This window comes from Megalobrama amblycephala, linkage group LG2, assembly GCF_018812025.1.
Source record: "Megalobrama amblycephala isolate DHTTF-2021 linkage group LG2, ASM1881202v1, whole genome shotgun sequence".
Lineage (NCBI taxonomy): Eukaryota > Metazoa > Chordata > Actinopteri > Cypriniformes > Xenocyprididae > Megalobrama > Megalobrama amblycephala.
The window spans coordinates 12,469,928-12,483,587 of NC_063045.1; the positions used below are offsets into that span (position 1 = coordinate 12,469,928).

Genomic DNA, 13,660 nt, shown 5'->3' on the forward strand with positions numbered 1-13,660 from the left:
ACCACGTGAAACACTGTATCCATAATGCAATACTGAATTTAGAATAGCATACAACTTGACAATTTCTGCCACATAAATATAAAAAATAAGAGTATTATGCTAGTATGCTATTTCAAAATTTTAAAATGGATTGCTGTCTTACTACTTAGTGTGCAGTATATACTGTTTACTGCCTACTGTCTTTAAAAAGAAGCAGTATTGTGTGAAACATTATGCATTATGTGGCCCTGTCCCAAATGGCACACTTAATGTGTACTTTCGGTCTTGAGGACTTACAATGGCCGCTGTGTGCGCATATCCGTTAAGTCCATGAGATCATAGGGTGTCCTATTTGTCATTTTAGGTTTCAGAAGGGTGCTCGTGAGTGCCCCCTTTGTGGCCGCTATGTGACCTCAATGCGTAATTCTGCCAAGGCTGCAAGTCTGCGAGCTACACAGCCGACTTCTACCTGACAGTCAAGGCAGCGTTACTTCATGAAAGTGTGGACTCAGAGGAAGACCGTGAGGGTTTAGGGTGCCATTTGGGTCAGGCCTAGTAGTGCTACATTGTTACAGTACACATTTATTTCAGTAGTGTCCAGTCCAGTTACTTTTGTGTTTTTAAATATTATGTTAGTCTGGTGAAATAGCAAGTCAAGAAAAAGATCACAGTTGATCATGGTTGGTTTTACTGTCCGTTCATTTGTCACACTGGAAGTCTTGCACATTGCATAGTGGAAAACAGTATTACAGCCATTGTGCTTTGTTGTGTAATGCACATTTTGGCATTTTGCTTCCATTCATGCAGGAAATTTGCACACTATGCACAGCAGTATGTACAAACCCAATTCTAAAAAAGTTGGGACACTGTACAAATTGTGAATAAAAAAGGAATGCAATAATTTACAAATCTCATAAACTTATATTTTATTCACAATAGAATATAGATAACATATCAAATGTTGAAAGTGAGACATTTTGAAATTCTACACATTCCAAAAAAGTTGGGACAGGTAGCAATAAGAGGCCAGAAAAGTTAAATGTACATATAAGGAACAGCTGGAGGACCAATTTGCAACTTATTAGGTCAATTGGCAACATGATTGGGTAAAAAAGAGCCTCTCAGAGTGGCAGTGTCTCTCAGAAGTCAAGATGGGCAGAGGATCACCAATTCCCCCAATGCTGCGGCCAAAAATAGTGGAGCAATATCAGAAAGGAGTTTCTCAGAGAAAAATTGCAAAGAGTTTGAAGTTATCATCATCTACAGTGCATAATATCATCCAAAGATTCAGAGAATCTGGAACAATCTCTGTGCGTAAGGGTCAAGGCCGGAAAACCATACTGGATGCCCGTGATCTTCGGGCCCTTAGACTCACATACAGGAATGCTACTGTAATGGAAATCACAACATGGGCTCAGGAATACTTCCAGAAAACATTGTCGGTGAACACAATCCACCATGCCATTCGCCGTTGCCGGCTAAAACTCTATAGGTCAAAAAAAGAAGCCATATCTAAACATGATCCAGAAGCGCAAGGTGTTTTCTCTGGGCCAAGGCTCATTTAAAATGGACTGTGGCAAAGTGGAAAACTGTTCTGTGGTCAGACGAATCAAAATTTGAAGTTCTTTTTGGAAAACTGGGACGCCATGTCATCTGGACTAAAGAGAACAAGGACAACCCAAGTTGTTATCAGCGCTCAGTTCAGAAGCCTGCATCTCTGATGGTATGGGGTTGTATGAGTGCGTGTGGCATGGGCAGCTTACACATCTGGAAAGGCACCATCAATGCTGAAAGGTATATCCAAGTTCTAGAACAACATATGCTCCCATCTAGATGTCATCTCTTTCAGGGAAGACCTTGCATTTTCCAACATGACAATGCCATACTGCATCAATTACAACATCATGGCTGCGTAGAAGAAGGATCCGGGTACTGAAATGGCCAGCCTGCAGTCCAGATCTTTCACCCTTAGAAAACATTTGGCGCATCATAAAGAGGAAGATGCGACAAAGAAGACCTAAGACAGTTGAGCAACTAGAAGCCTGTATTAGACAAGAATGGGACAACATTCCTATTCCTAAACTTGAGCAACTTGTCTCCTCAGTCCCCAGACGTTTGCAGACTGTTATAAAAAGACGAGGGGATGCCACACAGTGGTAAACATGGCCTTGTCCCAACTTTTTTGAGATGTGTTGATGCCATGAAATTTAAAATCAACTTATTTTTCCATTAAAATGATATATTTTCTCAGTTTAAACATTCTATGTTGTATTCTGAATAAAATATTGAAATTTGTCCCAACTTTTTTGGAATAGGGTTTGTAAACATACAATATATACTGAACAGTTAGTATGAAGCCTGTAATATATATAGTAAAGTAGTATGCATGCAGCCTGTATTTATGTGTGGCATGAAGAGATCTTTTTTATTGGCTGGTCAAATTTGACTGACAGACAAACTGTCCAATGGGGTTTTAGAGTGTCAGTGCAAGCTGTTAGCCTTTAAATGTCAACTAGAGAGCAGCACCAGACAGAATGAGAGGGTCAGTTGTGTGCATTCCTCCACTGAGTCCCTGCTGAATACTGTAAATGTACACGGTGTGTGTGGGAATGAATTAGAGCATGCTGCCCAAAAGAGTGCAGTGATTATTACATCCAAACACACACTTCAAAGCCAGAAAGTCAGGGAGACAGTGTTATTTGGTGGCTGATTTGTCTAAAATGCACAATGTGGCTTTTGTCAATCGTTTTTGTCTATTTTTATGTTTCAGGCTTCATGACTGATGTTTCCTGGGGAAGGAGCAACATGTGCTGAATGCTAGCAGCTGGTGCGTACATATACTATCCGTTTTTCCGAGAATCATCTGTATGAGCATCAACATTTAATGAGAAACTCTAAAGGGCCGTTTACACCACAACGTTTTCAACTAAAAATGGAAAACATTTTATGCATTTTGGCTGTTCATTTACACGACAACAGCATTTTGGGGGCCTGAAAACGCAAACTTTTGAAAAAGTGCAAGTTTTTGACAATGATAACTTTATCTTGTGTAAATTACAAAAACATGCATTTGGGAAAATGGTGACATCATGTGCATGCGGATTAGGTGTTCATTCTATAGGCTCATAGTGTTTCTTTACCAAGTGACATCGCCATCTACTGGCCTTGCATGAATAAAGGCCCGTTCACACCAAGAAGGACAACTATAAAAATAACAATAAAAATAGTTCAAAAAATCGTTCTAAATATAAAAGAATAGCACTGTCCACACCACAGCTATAACAATAACGATATAGAGAAACTATATCATTGGGATCACTTTCAGAACGATTTTTCTAGCTGTTGAACGATAAAACACTGACAGCCAATCATAATTCATTCTAATTTAAGGGCTCACGCATTTAAAATGGCAGACAACATTGCGGAGAAGTTAATCGCAGAGGTCCAGAAAAAGCCACCACTTTTTGACATGTGAACCCCTCTTTTCAAGGATACTTTAAAGAAAGTGGATATATGGAAAACAATCGGTCATACCCTCGGAATAAATAGCGAGAAGTATTAACGATGAGATCATTATGCCAGGCTAGCAAACAGTGTAACATAAAATTACCTCAGGTATCCAGTGCTAGTTTCGACAACGTTGTCTTCCTTCCTTTGACATGGCAGTGAAAAAGACTAGGCGTTGTTTTTATTCCTCTATATTGACTTTGTCAGCTAAATTCACTGTTAGATTAGATCGATTACACTACACTATATTCACTCGAAACATAGCATGCTGAGGACATCTGCTGGTTAAAGCCGTGTAAATGCAACAAAAACAGCAAAAACATGTTGTAGCCAACCCGATCTCATGGCAATCCATACGTAATTTACGAGGTGGCTAAATTCATACGAATTAGTACGTTTTTTGCTTAATTGTACATATTTTACAAGTTGCCAAATTCATATGAATTCGTACGAATGACCTACTCCTAACCCTGCCCCTAAACCTAGAGTTAGACAAATCGCACATACGAATTGGTCATGAGATAGCATTGGTTGTAGCCTACTTTGAAACCGCAGTGCATGAGCTTAGGATAAACAGACTGTTATCGTTTGTTGGTGTGGACACAAATTTATCGTTATAGTTTATCTTTATAGTTATCGTTCTTGGTGGGAACAGGCCTTAATGTAGCGTTTTTAAACATTTTTTCATGGATCTGTTTTGACAATGTCATCTGTATATGAAAAACAGGAAGAAAATACTTTTCCGGTTTTAGTACAGTGTTGTTGTGTAAATGTACCCTTATTCACAAGTATTTATAAATTTATGTTGCTGCGTTGGTGTTTTATTTGATCTAAAACTAAAAAAAAAAAATGTAATAGTATAGTGAAAAAAACTGCCAACGGATTTCCTTTGGAGTTATTTGTGAAATTTACTTCTGAGTGGAAGCTGTTTCACAGAAAATTAGTAACATTAATTAATTAAACTTGAAATTTTGAAGTAGAAAAGCTGAAATAGTTTAGTCATGTGAAACACATCTGATAATTCAAAAAATCTTTTTTTTACAGTGCATGCTAAACCTTTTGAAGTGAGCTACACTAAACGTTGCAAACAGCATTATGCTCTATATTCTTGTCACATTAACTATGTTTGAAATAGCACACTAGCACACTACGCATAGTATACTGTCCATGCTACATTCTGCTGTAAGAAACTTGAGTATGTGATATCCACTTCTTTTTCGATACTCTAGTAAGGTAACACCTAACATGTTTAGCGACCACCAATACCGCGACTTGATATTCTTAAACATAACACATAACCTGGTTAGGCCAGGGTGTGCGATTGTGTAGAGGCTGGGTAACAGTGAACCCACTGCCCTGCTACAGAGCTCACTCACAGGACTCTTCTGTATTCTCCAGCACTGCGTGGTCCTCTCAGTGGAGCTGCGTGAGGGGGCCCTGTCAGGCAGCGCTCTGGCTAGAGGCCCAGACCACACACAAACACACTCTCGCACACACACATACACACACACACCACTCTGTGACAGCAGGCAGAGTGCTTGGCACTGCCCGCCGTCAGACAGGGGCAGGCCGGAATGTCAGCGGGCGGCAATGGCTGCCACGGCAACAGATCCATCAGTGTCTGCAGAGGGAGATTCCATTACCGTGACGACGGGTTACATCATCCATCTCCGCAGATCTCTCGCAGGTTCTGTTCACGAGATGGGAAAAATACATGAATGCTCCATAATATTTCATAGTGTTAATGCTTTTAACTCCATATGATAAAATTATATAAAATATATACAGACAATGAATGAATGAATAACAGATCAATGAATTGACCAATGTCCAGATGAAAGAAAGGGAAAAACTACTCTAAACACCTTCAACTGTATAGCAACATGCTAAAGGCACCTTAGCAACCACATGGCAACGTGCTTAAAACCACTCAGAGCACCTTAGCAACTGCATAGCAATGTGTTTAAAATCTCCCACGAGTTTTTCAATACTGGTGGTGCTCACAGTTTCTTCAGAAATGTAAGAAAAATTACAAACAATCAAAAAAAGCAGTAGCAAGAAGAAAAAAAAAAAGCGCGCGCACTTCTCTGGTCAGGATGTGTTGGTCTGTTTGTGTGTTTGTTTCTCACTGTAATCACTGATCTCATCCACACAAGCAGAAAAAAAACAAACCGCTGACAGATCTGATTAAAGTTTATTATTAGCGATGCACTGACTGACCACTGAAACAGACATCATTAACATCTGTTGTAATAAACCACAACAACATCGACCACAGCGTCCACCAATCACAATCATTCTGGCGGAAGATGCACGCCTGAATCGAGCTCTCTGATTGGCTACGTTCCCATATTCACTGGAAGCTCTTTCTGTTTTATGAACCTCGTAAACGTTGCACCCATAAATTCTGCCGTATGTTAAAAATGATAATGAAATAGTTATTCAATTTTTTAAATAAATTCAAATATTATATATTTTAAAATAACATATTCTAAAAATATTAGATGTTGCGTTAAAATATATTAAATAACGATTGATATACTTTTATTTTAAAATATATTCTAGAATATATATAAATATATATATATATATATATATATATATATATATATATATATACGGTTACAACTAAATTTTTGTCTCATCAGACCACAGAATCAATGACCAAACGGCTTCTTTGTTCTGTGGTCTGACGAGACAAAAATTGAGTTGGCTGGACATAGGGATGTGGCTTTTGTTTGGAGAAAAAAAATAAAAGAGAAGCATTCAACTCCAAGAACACCATCCCCGCAATCAAGCATGGTGTTGGGAACATAATGCTTTGGGGGTGTTTTTCAGCCAGTGGGCCAGGCAACCTTGTAAATGTAAATGGCATCATGAAAAAAGACTACATGAGATTCTGGAGTAACACTTGACCTGGGGGCGCAGTGGACCTTCCAACAAGATAACGATCCAAACCACACAACAAAAGTGGTAAAGAAATGGTTTGCAGAGACCAATATCAACGTTGGAGAGGCCAAGCCAGAGTCCAGACCAGAATCCAACTGAGAATTTGTGGAGAGAACTGAAGAGCAGAGTCATGGCAAGGAAGACGTCTAACCTCAAGGACCTGGAGATCAGCAAAAGAGGAGTGGTCCAAAATGGAAATGTGCAAAAAACTTGTCACCAATTCTAAAAACCGTTTGACAGCTGTGATGAAAAATAAAGGCTTTGTCATTGATTATTGAGAGGGTATGATGATAATTGTGGACAATGGAATGTTTTGTCAAAATGTAAAAAAAAAAAAAAAGTTAATATTCTTCGTCTAACACAGTGTTTTACTTTCTTTCATCACCTTTTTGTGTCATTTCCAGCCAGAAGATCTGTCAAATAAAAATTCACCATAATTAAAATTTTGGCCTGGGTATGAATAATTTTGGCCTTATATATATTAAAGCTGCAGTCTGTAAGTTTTACCTCTTTGTCGCCATCTCTGTTTGAAACCTGCAATTGCAGTTATTTTTGGAATTTTCATCTTTACATGGGTTGTGCATCAGCTCGACTCCTCAGCGTGGATGAATCTAATGTTTGCTGTCAGTCAACACGGTGTGAATACTTCAGAATCACAGTTTCTACGTCTTAGAATTATGAGCAAAATAAGAAATTTCACCGGAAAATATCATCTGAACAAGTAACACATCTGCCACTTTTGTTCTGACCAACTGAGGAAAAAAGTATAGCAATAAATCGCGCTGCCAATGGTGATTAAATCTAACAATTGCTTAAGGTGATGATACACGGGGCAACTTTTTGAGCAATGTTGCTGGGCAATGTTGCCGTCAACGGGCAACCTGATGAGACACAGGGCAACTAATTAGGGCAACGGACAGTTGGCAGCAACTAATCAGAGAGGAGCAAATCTATTGCCAACTCAATAAATACTTTATTATAAACACTTGTTAGGCAACTTTTCAAATATTTTCTTCATTTTTATTAAAAATAAATGCCTTTCCGATCTGATTTGTGACAGGAAAAGGGAGAAGAGCGAGTTCGGCAAAAGACGGATTCGAACCCGCGTCGATCGCATCAAAAGCTATTCAAATGTCAAACGCCCTACAGCCTACGCTACTGGAGACGTTAAAAAATCCCGTCTTTTTAGTATTTAACTGAAATCATTCAATAGCTTCATTACAGCATACACACATTACTTTCGGACAGTTGTTGGTATTTTAAGCAATATATGAGGTAAATTCCCTGTTTTGGGTTGACGCATGACAACTTACTAGCGTAAAAAGATAAAAGTTCACACTCCTTTTCTCCGCTCCACTGCCGCTGAGAGGCCGCCATCTTGTTTGAATTTTTTCTGAATTCTCCGAACCGGTCACGTGATCGGCTGCTAACATTCTGATTGGAGGATCTCAAAAAATTGCCCACGACCGATCTAACGTATCCAGATATATATTTGTTGCTCATTCTCAGTGGGAAAGTGCCCAAGCAACATTGCTCAAAAAGTTGCCCCGTGTATCATCACCTTTAGCTCAGATCACATCAAACCGTGCAAATTATTATTATTTTTATACTTTGTTCTCAAATTGTTAATGTTAACAACATCAGAATTGCATGACTGTGTGTGTATTAGTGTTACCTGCAGATTTAAATTTCTGTACAGTAACATTAATTTCTCATACCATACAATCTGCCATCAAAATGATGAGTTTAATTATTCCAGCTGCTGTGAGAAAAGGCTATAAATGATCCGCTACCAGCAGCATCCTCACATGCCATATAGCCTACTAGCTGGGACTCGATCTTTATGTAAACAGATGTGACGTATTTATGCAAAGATGAACGGCAGCATGCTCGAATTTCCTGCAGAAACCTACCAGTACTACCACTCGAATTAGAAAACATTATTGCAAGCTAGGTGTTTTCATCAAATTTCTATAGCCTAGAATGATGTTTTGTGTGGTTTCTATTTCCAAACATGTTCTAGATTGCTTACTGGCTCAAGTTAGAGTGATCTAGGCTATGCTGGCTGTTTTCTTTAGCCAGGCGAAAAACATCATACATAATGGATACATTTGTGCGATGTATCACTCATAAGAAAAGATGAAAAATTTCGACACCATTTTCATTTAGTAAAAGGACCGAAAGACGTTCTAATAAATAAAACAGTCAACTAAACAAACGCAGATAAAAGCACTAGATGAGGTTTAGTTTGCATCACATAAAACACAGACGTCGTTAGAGGCATAAATTATGAATATTCGGGAATAAGAGCGGCGCTGGTCTCTGCCCGCTTTCATTGACGGTTTTCCGGGAGCGTTATTTATCTTGGGAACCAGGCCGAGCCGAAGCGTGTGATCAGGAAGAGAGCGGGAGCTTGATTGATGTGTGTTTATGGGGAAATGAGTGATGCAGAGAAACACACCACAATGTATTATAGACAGCGCTGACAGCTGTATAATTTTGTTATTATACACTCTTGCGCGAGAGCGAGCGGGATCTCTCCGTCAGCGTGACCCTTTGATCCGATTCGACGACACCGTGTCATTACATGCGCCTGCTGTCAGAGCGGGAAAAACAGCGAACAGACGCGCGCTCAAGTGCTCTAGCGGGGGTTCTTATTTCTCCCAAAAATATCCATCTTCTTATATATAATATTAATACATTTTAAATAATTAAATGTGTAAAAGTCATGAGTAAATATAAAAATATATCCGAATACATAACATATATATATATATAAATAAATGATAAATTATAAACAATTTGTGAGTGATATTTATATTATATATATATATATATATATATATATATATATATAAATATCACTCACAAATTGTTTATAATTTATCATTTATTTTAAATGTCTAAATAATGCATTTTTGCATGTATATACATATATATGTGTACCATTTAGATATAAATTATTTCACTAAATCTGTTTTCTGTTCAGAACCAAAGATTCAGTTGTGATGTCACATCCTGTCAGTCTTACAGTTTGTGCTCCGACACACACACACACCAGACCGCGTCCTCCGTGTCTCCTTTTTACTGACTCCACATACTCAGGCAGCTCAGAGAAACCTCAAGCTCACCTTACGCACATATATACACACACACACACACACACACACACACACACACACACTGCATCTGCCACACTTCCACCACTCTCATCTGTACAGATATCACACACATTCAGACTCTCACCACACACACACACACACACACACACACACACACACACTCTGGTGTTACACAGATGCTGGTCTGATTGTTCTCCAGAGGCCTCAACACATGCTGACTGAATTCAAACCAAAGTGTCTTGTTTTCTTTCTTGTTTTTGTTTCATAGTGCAGACTTTCCATTGACATTAACTGTTTTCTATATTTGCTATACCCTAAACCCTAAAACTCCATGTACAAAAACCTTTTGTATTTTTAAATATATATAAAATAAAAAAATGTATTTAGTACTAGGTATAAAAACATATAAGCAATATATTTTTAATAAAAATGTTGTATATAATAAAATATTGTTATGTACCCTATATAATATTTTTAAGTTGCAAACAGCAAAACCTGAACACACACAAACAATCTTCATAACTGTTTTAATTTGTTAAACATTTACTATTTAAGCTGACATCAGATCAGTTCATTCATTGCCTGAGGTCAAAGGTTACAGGCAGGCTTGAGAACAATAACCCTGATTCAGCTCATTAGAAGTGTTGAAAATTTGCTTTTAACACAACTGTGGTGGACTGAAAAAGTACCCATAATTCCTGGCACTCAGTCATAAGACTTGTGGTTTGTGCACTCACATCCAGGACTGAAAAAGTACCCATAATTCCTGTCATTCAGTCACATTACTTGTGTTTACTATAAGTATAAAATCAGAATCCATTTTAATATGGGCCATGAACTGCATTTAAATAACATATTATTTTCATGCTACTAAAAGAAACAATGTGAAGTTGACCGTTTAGTCAGTGGCTAGTGTTAGGATCATTTGGAAGTTAAAGGGTTAGTTCACCCAAAAATGAAAATTCTGTCATTAATTACTCACCCTCATGTCGTTTCACACCTGTAAGACCTTCGTTCATCTTCAGAACACAAATTAAGATATTTTTGATAAAATCCGATGGCTCAGTGAGGCCTCTATTGCCAGCGAGATCATTAACACTTTCAGATGCCCAGAAAGCTACTAAAGACATATTTAAAACAGTTCATGTGACTACAGTGGTTCAACCTTATTATTATAAAGCAACGAGAATACTTTTTGTGCGGCAAAAATCAAAATAACAACTTTTCAACAATATCTAGTGATGGGCGATTTCAAAACACCGCTTCATGCTCCGAACCACTGATTCGAAATAAAATATTCGCAAAGCTTCGAAGCAATGTTTTGAAATCACCCATTACTAGATGATGTCATAAAGTCGTTATTTTGTTTTTTTGGTGCACAAAAAGTATTCTCGTCGCTTCATAACATAAAGGTTGAACCACTGTAGTCGCATGAACTGTATTAAATATGTTTTTAGTAACTTTTTGGACAACTGAAAGTGTTAATTATCTTGCTGGCAATAGAGGCCTCACTGAGCCATCGGATTTTATCAAAAATATCTTAACTTGTGTTCCGAAGACGAACGAAGGTCTTACGGGTGTCACTAACGCGCCAGTGGGCGGGGCCAAAGATGCGATTATGTAGAAGTAAGCGTTGATCTGATTCTGCAGAGGCAGTCTTTCGTCGCACTATTACATCATAATGTGACAAAATCCAAAACAAGTCATCTTTGGATCTTTTGGACTAACAAGGAAGTTTTGAGTTCTGAAACTTACAGGATGTTTTTACAGTACAATGACGTCTTACATGTCAAAAGATCAATGAAAATTTGATTTCTCGGCTCATTAACCCTTTAAATGGTTAATCTTAACATCAAAACAAAGAGGTAATGTGTAAAGCTTTAAACGTTGTTGTCATTATTCTTACACAACATGTGTTAATCTTTAAAAGAGGAAATATTATACATTTATAATGTTATCAAGGTTGCGTGCGTAATTTAGTTGTATTTGTTGTTTTTTTATGACAATATTTAACACTTTCTTCAATCCTCAATGTGAGGCTATTTGTGTCACTTTATACCTTCAAGACTTAAAGCTATGTAAATGAGCTCCGTACCAGCATAACACAGACTCATCAGTTGCTAAATACTAAATATGTGTTATGCAAACAGGGTCCAACATCCATTATGCTTGTTTTTGCAGGTTAGTTTCAGTGTTCAGGCTGGACTGGAGAGGAAGTTTTGTGTTAAACGTTGTCTACATGGTTTGAACTAAGCGTTTTCCAATTATATGACCTCATCGTAACCTCTCTGTGCACTTGTGGTTATTAAAGAGTTAAAACCTGTCTGTGACCTTTTCACTCCCCTTTTGCATGTTCATGCAAATGTGTGTGTGTGTGTGTGCGTGACACTGTCGATCCAGACTGCTGATTGTGTATTTAAAGCCCGCAGGGTCTCTTGTAATAACACAACGAAGACATGGACAGCATAACGTCACACGTGAATAGAATACAGAGCAGTTTTGCTCTGCATGGATTGATTCAATATTTTCAGCATTATTAGTGTTTGATTAATTGTTTTATTTGACAAGATTTCAACTGAGTCGCAATAAGCGTACATAAATCACGCACAACTCAGCGAGTCATCGAGGTCGCCAAAGAGAAACTAGACGACGTAACATAATCCTGACAGAAGCGGACTGTAAACACACTTATCTAGTGCTTTGCTTTGAAACTTTAATAGACCTGAAAAAATTGCAGGTGTTCACAGGATACTTGTTTTTATAGGGGACATCGCCTGATGAAATTCCTATAACAGCAAGAAAGCATGTTTACCTGCGGGCAACAATGGTAAAAATGTTCAATAGCTTTTTGTAGTCAAGACTTATGTTAGTTTGTGACTAAAGAAATTGACGTTCAAAAATAAACCCACTTTGAAGAATAGGCCTATTCACTGGAGTGAAAGTATGCTAACTTGCCCCGGACTCCTATAGACTCTCAATCCTCCTCCCCTTTCTATTTATTTACCAACATATATTACACATAACCACTTGTATTTTTAGAAGGAGATGAAAACAAGTTTTCGCTGAACTGCTGACGAGAAATGGTGTCGAAATTTCACAGTGTTCTGAAGCGCGGGAAATCCACACGATGTTTGCACTGTCAACAATGTCAAGCACTCACACGGAGACGGATGCAAGAAACGGTTTGTAAATGACTCTGAAAGAGGTAGCCTTTATTCCGATTTAAAAGTTATAGGCTACTCAGTTTAACCCTTAGCAAGACATTTAAAGTGTTCATCAGATAACAATCTCCAGATATATAAACTCAGTCATAAGCTTGCAGAAGATCAGTAACAAATCGTGTTTATTGCTCACTAAATGGTCTAACAAAGCTATAAACAACACTAAAGCAATAATCCCAGGACCTATATACTGGTTTTACCTCATTTACTCGCAATAAACAGCTCCACCAGGTGATAGGTAGTTTATGATTATCATAACTAATATCGTCACATTTTACAAATAGGCTACAAAAACAAATTTACATGAAGCTAATCCAGTCAGATTTTGTGACGAGAATAGTATTGTAGCCTATGACTCACACATATTTTATTGTACTTATTGTATATATATATATATATATATATATATATATATATATATATATATATATACACACATACACACACAGGGGCGGACTTAAAGGATTAGTCCACTTTCAAATAAAATTTCCCTGATAATTTACTCACCCCCATGTCATCCAAGATGTTCATGTCTTTCTTTCGTCAGTCGAAAAGAAATTAAGGTTTTTGATGAAAACATTCCAGTATTATTCTCCTTATAGTGGACTTGAAGGTCAAAATGACAGTTTCAGTGCAGCTTCAAAGGGCTTTAAACAATACCAGACGAGGAATAAGGGTCTTATCTAGCGAAACGATCATTTTCGAAAAAATACAACTATATATGCTTTATAAACACAAATGTTAGCTTTGCACGTGCTTCCGCTTTCCATATTCTTCAAAAAGCTTACGCTGTATGTCCTACACCTTCCCTATTCAATTTACAGAACGAACGCAGCGCCAGTTCCATTTTTTTCCGTAAGTAGGAGGCCATTTGGAGGCCAT

The 13,660-nt window shown here is 37.8% G+C and overlaps 1 long non-coding RNA gene across 4 annotated transcripts in view; it reads left to right on the forward strand.

Annotated features, from left to right (window-relative positions):
• Positions 1–6,943, forward strand: part of LOC125263660 — a 106,083-nt gene extending 99,140 nt beyond the window's left edge. For all 4 annotated transcript variants that reach the window (XR_007183868.1, XR_007183866.1, XR_007183865.1 and 1 more), the window contains 2 exons: positions 2,750–2,806; positions 4,885–6,943. This is a non-coding gene — a long non-coding RNA (uncharacterized LOC125263660). The remainder of the gene's footprint in view (positions 1–2,749; positions 2,807–4,884) is intronic.
• Positions 6,944–13,660: the final 6,717 nt, after the last annotated feature.